Genomic DNA, 7,981 nt, shown 5'->3' on the forward strand with positions numbered 1-7,981 from the left:
GTGTGCTATGCCTAGGGAGGCTTTACAAGAGCAAATTTATTTTTTGCATTTCCTGCACAAGTGAGGGAGACCAGCTGACTATTGGTGACTTTTTTTACCAATAGGAAAGTAGAAACAAAAACAGAGGGGGTGGACTGAGGATGCTTCCTGGTGTTTTACCTTCACTCCACTTTCTGTGTTCCAGAACATCTCCCAGTGGTACAGAACAAAAGGAGATAAAAATTAAGTTCACAGCCTGCGTTTCTCAGGTTATGATAAGAAAGTTCTGGCATGGCAGCAGGATGGGGATGGGGATGGCCAAGGGATGCTGAGCTGTAGCAGATTCCCATGACCTAATCCCCTGCCTGTGGAGAGCAGCAAAGCTGCTCCATGGCAGAGCAGCTGCCCTTGGTGGGAGCTCATGGAGCTGGGAAACGCAGCCCTGCCAGAGGGAATGTATGGATTAGTGGGGCTGTGTGTGCAGGGGAGTCCTTCTGGAGACCTCTCCCAGCTCAAAAAATCCTCCTCACCTTTGGTACACGACCCGAGGCTTCACCTTCCCACACTGGGGTGAGCAGGCGTTGGGTTGGGCTGTGCCCTCGTGGCCCCCTCTCAGCTGGAGCTCTTTGCTGGGCATGGAGACTTGCAGGATACACAGCCTAAACCAGGAAAAATGGACAGGAATTTTCGGATTTGCAGATGAACTCCACAAATCTCAGTCTCTTACCTTCTGTAGCCCATATCCAGAAGAGGGTTGCACTGGGAGTGCTGCAAACCCATTTATTCCTCAGTGATCTATAGAGAGATGTAGGGTTCAGAAATGGGGGATTTGGAGGATGAAGGATTAACTGGAGAGTGCCATCATGATAGGAAAGATTATAAAAAATAATAAAAAATATTCTATCATGTATTAATACATTGTATTAATCAAACTGCCCAAGTGCTTAAGGAACTTGATTATCTTTATCCCTCTTCTCCTCTTTTTCTCTCTACCCCCAGGAACTACTTCTGTTCCTACAGCTCATGTTTTCAACTGTCTTTAAATAAGTGTTTAATGGGATTTATAGAAACACCTGAGCAGGTTAGATAGGTTATAATTCCCACTGATTTCACTGACCTTTCTGGGAGATGGGATACAGGCTCCTATATTGTACAGGCTTATTTGAAAATACTATTTCAGGTATGCTGGAAAATATTATTCCTATTAAATTTGTGGTTTTAATTCTGGGAGGTGCCATCAGAATGGGGCTGGTGCATAGAAATATAAATAAAAACTAAAAACATGTAAATGTGTGGGTACCTGCCTCTGTGTGCGTGTAGTCTATATTGGTGGCTGAAAACCTGGTGCCTGCTCTTTGGTTTTTCCATTTTAGCTGGCCTATTATCAGAGATTTCTGGAGTGTGAGTTTCATAAGTAGAGGTTATCATACATTGCAGGCCATCTCTCCTGCTGGGGAGCAAAATGAAGGTTTGATAATGAGATCGCCCAAAGGCAGATAAGAGCTCCAGCTTGCTGAACAGTCCCTCAAGGTTTCATGTGATGACAAAAAGGAGGGAATGCAATTTATTATCCTTCTCTCCTTGTACCTTCCCATTGTTTGAGAAGTCAAAGCAACAAACTACGTGGGTTAAAAATAAATAAATTAATAATCAGAGCAGGAGACCCTGTGTGTTGTTTTTTTTCTCTGAGCAAGGAGGTCTGTGATTTGCTTTAACACCATGAAGAAATTCTCTGAACTCCAAATCTTGAAATTCTATTTAACAGGCAGACTCTCCCCTCTCTCCTCCTGCCTTCTTCCTGCTAGGGTGGATATTCTAAAATAAGTCAAGTGCTTTATCTCGATAGAGGGTGGAGGATGGCTCTGTAACTGCTGCTGATAACCTCCCCATCTCCAATTCTGTTTGCTCTTCTTTCATGCTAAATGCTACAAAGTGCATTACAGGAAAGGGAAAGGTCAGATTTAAGCCATAAAACATGGAAGATTCCGAGCTGAAGTTGCCACATCATTAAGTCTCAGCATCTTCATGCTTATGTTTTCTAGCACATATGGTATATAAAATCACCTAGTGTTTCACAACCCTCTTAAATAATTAGGCACAACAGGGTTTGCTGGGTGACCACCTGGATAAAGTCAAAACAGTGGCATCTGCATCAACCAGATGGGAGTCTGCTCTTTGCTGCCATCAGGAAATGGACAGCCAACTTCCACTCCAGTGAACCAAAAGCTGCCTTCTCCCAGACAAGAAAGGGAAAGGGCAGAGGAGGAGAGAGCAATAAATGTGTCTTCCTCCAAATTTCAGGTTACTGAGTGTCTGCTGAAACCTCAAGGAGGAGAGCCTGGCCCCAGCTGGAGAAGCAGCAGGGAGTAGGTGAGTTGGATTTGTACATCATCAGCAAACCTCACACCTAGCATTTACGGGGCAAGTTGAACAAAGGTTTATATTTTTGTTTGGTTTTCTCATTAAAAAAAAAAGAAATACACTGGGAGAATATTAACAATTTACTGTGAGGCTCCATTAGATCAAATCAGTGCCAATGATAGTCACTTATTTCCTCCATTTCGTTATGATTTACTCTATAAATTAATGCCTGCCTATTTAAACACCCTCAGTGATTCAGTGCTGGGTGCCATGGCAATAAGTGGCAGGGACTAGGGCTGAGCCCAGCAGTCATGAGGCTCTCAGTGCAGTCATTATGTGCACTGGTAATGGGGGGCTACGTGGGAACGCAGACAGATATTATGCAAACATATACTGACTTAAGTATCAATCTGTCACTGGTGTAACTCATGGTAATGGCCCCACCAAAGTCATTACACAGGAATATGCATTACAGCATGTTAAACATCTATCATGGGTGCAGCTTCAGAGAAGCCATGGGGAAGATGCAAGGAGGTGCCAACATCCGGATCTGAAGGATGCTCAGGAAGGGGTTTAATTCAGCAAAGCCCTAAAGGAACATTCCTTTTTCTCCCGCTTTGTGTTCCAAAAAGATGGATCTGAAAAAAAAATGTCTCCCAGCTTTAAGAAGAAAAAAGAAAAAAGAAAATCCTCTTGAGCGTGTATATGTGAAGCACAAGCAAGTTCCCTGCAGCAGTTCAATTCCAGTCTCTTCTTCATAGGCACAGTACAATAGGGGTTTGGTGGGACAGCCTCAGCCTGGCTGCACTACACAGCAGTTTTAGGATGTGATCCCTCCTCTTGTTACCCTTAGAAGACACTCAGCCTGATTTTGTGGTACAGAAGTGGAAGGAGAAGGCAACTTCTGTGTCTCTCTTCAACTGATCCCTGTCCTCTCCCTGACACACCAATTGTGCATTAGCACATCCATGGCCCAGATTAGTCCCTTTTCCATTATAAATCAGCCCCATGCCTCACTGGCAGGAGCATTCATTCCCCAGTTTTGTACACGGTCTTTCCTCTTTCTGATGAGGAAGATTCTGCTCAGGTCCAGACAGGGTAAGGCATCTCTGGACAGCACCAGTGACTTAGGATAATTTCTTTCCCTATTTTTGGGTTGCTTTTCAAAGAGCAGTGCTGCAGCACTGGCTCAGCAATGGAAGGCAGAGAGTGTCTGGCATGGGCAGGGGGATTTTTCATTGCTCAGTGCAGACTTGGCTTTTTTGTTAGCATAATATACGTCCTTCAGCCAAATCAATGGATTAGAAAAGCACTCTGTTTAAAGGTTAAATAGTTGATATTGCATCAACATGTATGGGAGGTGACACACAAATCCAAAGTGATCCGTGGCACTTGGCTCAGTCTCCAGCCAGCTCGGCAGTGTAGCCAAGGGTAAATGCAAGTGCACAAATTTCTAAAGGGAGTTTACCCACCGTGTGCTGCTCAGCCTGTGCACTCAGCGGTGCATTTACTCACTTTTTTGTGTACTAAAGCAGCACTGATATAGCTCACAGCATCCTCGAGCAGTTGTATAGAGGGTCAGGAGAGAGGCTTAATAGACTGAAGGTGCCTGAATGCAGTGCTACAGTAAGTAACCAACCTCGTAAAAAAAAGAGACTGGTAAAAGAAAAAGCCCAGGGAACAAACACTGGATCTGTTGTGCTGTTACCATTTAACCTGCATTCACTGCCAATTGAAATGCACTTTACATTACTTCAGTCAGATACTTCAAAGGAAATCCTGGAGATGGGAGCACTTAAGCAAGAGCACTTCTGGTGGTAATGTGTGTATTTGAAAGCCTGGCAATTGGGAAGGTTGTGAATGCCTCAGCGTATCCAAATATAGCTGTAGCTTGTTATATGTAAACGGCAAGACTCATTCTGATATTCCTGCTCCTATCCTGCCCTTCCTTCCCTCAAAACAGTGTGATTCCTCCATCTGTCAGCATCTCCAGTATTTGTGTTTTCGTGTAACAATGCTCGCCTGGGCACATTATTCCACACAGTAGCTCGGTGAGAAGAGCTGGTACAGTACCAAGTTATGAAAAAGCCAAAGGAGACATTTGGGAATGGCTCTTTTAGGGAAATATTGCTGCTTCTGTGGTACTGCCTGAGCCTTACAGAGCATAAGGGAAGGCCATGAAAATTATTGGGAAAAGGTATAAAACCAAAGCAGGTGAAACCCCTAGATGGAGGCTCCTCATCTCACTGCAATTAAATCCTCTTGAAAGAGATCATAGAGAGATGTTTTATTTTAATTTGTGTGGGCTGGGGGTTGAGTCCATGTAGCTCCACCATGACCTGCAAGGTGGGATTAGGGGTGTTCCACTCTCAGACACTTGGACCAGGATAGGAGAGCAGGCAGAAACCGCATCTGCAACAAACAGACTTTTGTGAAGTTTGCTGGGACATAGTCCCACTTCCCATCACACACAGGTACCTGCTGGGACTGGAGACAGTGTGAGGGGTGCACAGAAATGTGCAAGATGACAATAATGGGTCCTAAAGCACTCCCTACTAATTGAACATTATCAGAGGGTAGATATGCAGCAGCTCACTCTGAAATATAAAAGATACAGGACCAAAGGACATTCCAAGTACATCACACAGCCAGGGCTGCCTGTGACATGTTGGACAGCACATGGATAAATCCCAATGACCCAGAGAAAAATGTATCAGCCAAACTTTTCAGGTTAGAGTCCTGGAGAAATGCTGTTCCTTCTGCATCTGGGTGCAATCCAGTCTCTGTTGTCATGGGGGAATGGGAATTTTAAGATAGGTTCTTTTTGTTTTCTTGGCAAGAAACCATAAATGGAGTGGGTTCATAAAAAGTAGCTCTGAATACCTGGCTGTAATATAAGGGAGTTTGAAATCCTGGAGATGGGGAGAAGAGCCACAGCTGCTCTGCTTTCCTCAACACAAATGGCAAGGCTGTGAGAACACACTGACCTTTATTCAACACTATTAAATGCCATGCAAATAAATAGCTAATGCTATTTAACAGCGTTGCTGCATTTATCTCACTGTGGCCACGGCCAGGTAAAACTCCCCTTTGCTGACCCAACCATGTGTTGACACATCTAGGGCTGTGACACGCAAAGGAAAGGTCCTGGTTGCTCCATCCCTGAGCAAGAATGGCTTTTCAGTGCCTCAGCAAGGATGTTTTCTTCTTGCTCTAAACTAATACACCCAATCTGGACAGACAGCTGACAGGCTGGTCTTGCTGCCTTTCCAAAAATCAAGGAGTGGCAAAGGTGGGAGGAAAAGTTCTGTGCCACCTCTCTGTCTGGGATGGTTCCTTCTTTGCAGCAGGAAAATGAGAGCAGTGACTGCCCAGAGAATGCACACAACAAACCTCATCCAAACCAGGGATGTGCTCAGAGAGCAGCATCACTCAAAATTTACTGCAAACAGTCTGACAGCTCCACCTCCTCTGAATTTTGCTTGCCTTGCAAAGGCAGTTGCAAAGACTGTGGTTCTGTCTCTACTGATACTATCTGTGGATTTTGAGAGTATAATGACATCTATTTTGTGCCATTCACATGTTCATCCATAGGGCTGAAATCTTCCTCTTCTGGGAAAAGCCCTCCCCATCCCACATTTCACGCTGACGTTCTGGGCTGGAGTCTGATCAGCCTGTGGCTATGGCACAGCTCCAAGCTGCTCAGGTGGTTCTCTGGAGATTTTAGCTGCTAAATATAAAATTAAAAAAGACTCTTCTGAGCATGTGCAAATAGTAATTTCACAAATGCATTTAGCACGGCCAAATTTGAACAGATTTTTATGGGAACTTCAAAAGGCGTATTCCCAGCATAAAATCCTTCCACATCCCCCTGTAATAGTCAAAAATTGAACAGAGCAGATTGCTGTTCATTCTTTCTTTTTTTTTTTTTTCCTCAGAAACCTCTGTCACTATTACATAAAATTTTCTCAAAATTTTCCATCAAAAAATTTCAGTCCAAACAACAAAATCTCAATAAAAACAACTAGATAGGTCAGCCTGGTTTTAAGACAGTTGTCTCCAAACACCTGGATAATGTATTACCCCCTTCCACCTCCCTCACAGAGTTGCTACACGAGGTTCTAACATTTTTGGAGTCATTAATAGATGCAAGTTGCCCAGAATTTGGCCATAGAGAGGTGCTGAACTCCCCCAGCTGCATGCAGGTAGTGCAAGCACCCCAGGGCATGAGATACCCAGCCCTGCATCATCACAATTTAGGTTCTGCAATTACTGCACTTTGAAGAATTCTTGTTTGTGACTCAGTGCTTCCTTCTGTAAACTGGCAAGAACATCACCCTCCTCCCAAATTAATTCTAAACTTATGAATTCCACAGACAAGCCAGAAAGGAAGTTAGTCATTGCCTCCAGAGCAGTGTCTGAGCAGTTTTCTGGAATTAAAATATCAAGCAGTTGCTCTTTAAAGGTTCTCTTTGCAGGTGCACTTTGTGCACATGGACAATTCAGGAAAAAAAAGGCATGAGAATATTTAGCTTAAAGATCATAAACCCATGAATATGCCCAAAGGATATTGATTGAAATTATTCAGGTAAATTTAATTTGACATTTCCAGGGTATGTATCACCCAAACCTTGCATATTTAACATATTTATGCTCCACAGTCTCCCTGAACCCCAGATTTTTGTGTCTTAGCTTCAGAAAGGACAGTCTCCTGGTGATTTATGTTGTTCCAGGACTAACGACACTAACTACCCATCTTTGTGGTCCTCCCTCCTCCTCCTCCTGCTGGACCATGCTCTTGGGAGAGTTTCCTATTAAAACCCCCCAGAGGGACACCCTTGACTCTGGCTATTTCTGATGCTATGAGCAGCACCAAGCTCTCTCACCAGCTTTATAATTTTTCCCCTCCTTTTGCTATCTCAGCTTCAAAGCACCATTTCATCCTTATCTCAGACCAAAGGGCTGCATTAAGGCAGACCTGCTCCCTGTGCCCAGGGCCAGCACAGCCACCAGTCTTTCTTTGCAGCTGGTGCCCAAGGCTGTGGTTTGAGCGTGGCCAATGCAGGGAACATCCCACAATGAGTCTGGTTTGCTCCTGCTCCCACGTGCTCGTTGAGCATTCCCTGTCCTGAATGTACCCTACTGATGCAGCACACCCAGCTGGATCCTGACCTGGAGCCCTACACCTGGCCCAAAGGGGAAAACAATCCTGCAGAACCTCTTTAGCATGATCAGAACTATGATTCATGTTCCTATGTGAGCTTAAGGAACAAAAATACTGGCCATCTTCAAAAAAGAAGTCAGAAAACTAGATATTTTTGAAAATTAAAATACAATGGAAAAAAGCAAGTTCCCTTATAGAGATTTGTTCCTACTGCGCAAGCAAAGTAGCTTTGTTGCCATTTTATGTATCATTTAAACAGATAAACCTGTGAATTATTTATAGCGTGTTCAAGGGTAAACACAGATTCCAGGGAGGAAGCCCAGGCTTTTTAAAGTTCAGCTGGTGCCCAAAAATCCTGGGAGCACCACGGGAAGGGCCACAGTGCAGACAGGAATTTGTGTTTATTTGAATTTTTATCACCAGTTTACGTGTAGTCCATAGGCTGAAATCCCATGTTCAAAGTAAGGAAAGCAGCAA

The 7,981-nt window shown here is 44.0% G+C and overlaps 1 long non-coding RNA gene across 2 annotated transcripts in view; it reads left to right on the forward strand.

Moving 5' to 3' along the window:
* LOC134426835 (uncharacterized) overlaps positions 1–2,349 on the forward strand; it is a 119,823-nt gene extending 117,474 nt beyond the window's left edge. For both annotated transcript variants that reach the window (XR_010030057.1, XR_010030056.1), the window contains exon 3: positions 2,281–2,349. This is a non-coding gene — a long non-coding RNA (uncharacterized LOC134426835). The remainder of the gene's footprint in view (positions 1–2,280) is intronic.
* The last annotated feature ends 5,632 nt before the right edge of the window (positions 2,350–7,981 follow it).

The sequence above is a fragment of the Melospiza melodia genome, chromosome 19, assembly GCF_035770615.1.
Source record: "Melospiza melodia melodia isolate bMelMel2 chromosome 19, bMelMel2.pri, whole genome shotgun sequence".
Lineage (NCBI taxonomy): Eukaryota > Metazoa > Chordata > Aves > Passeriformes > Passerellidae > Melospiza > Melospiza melodia.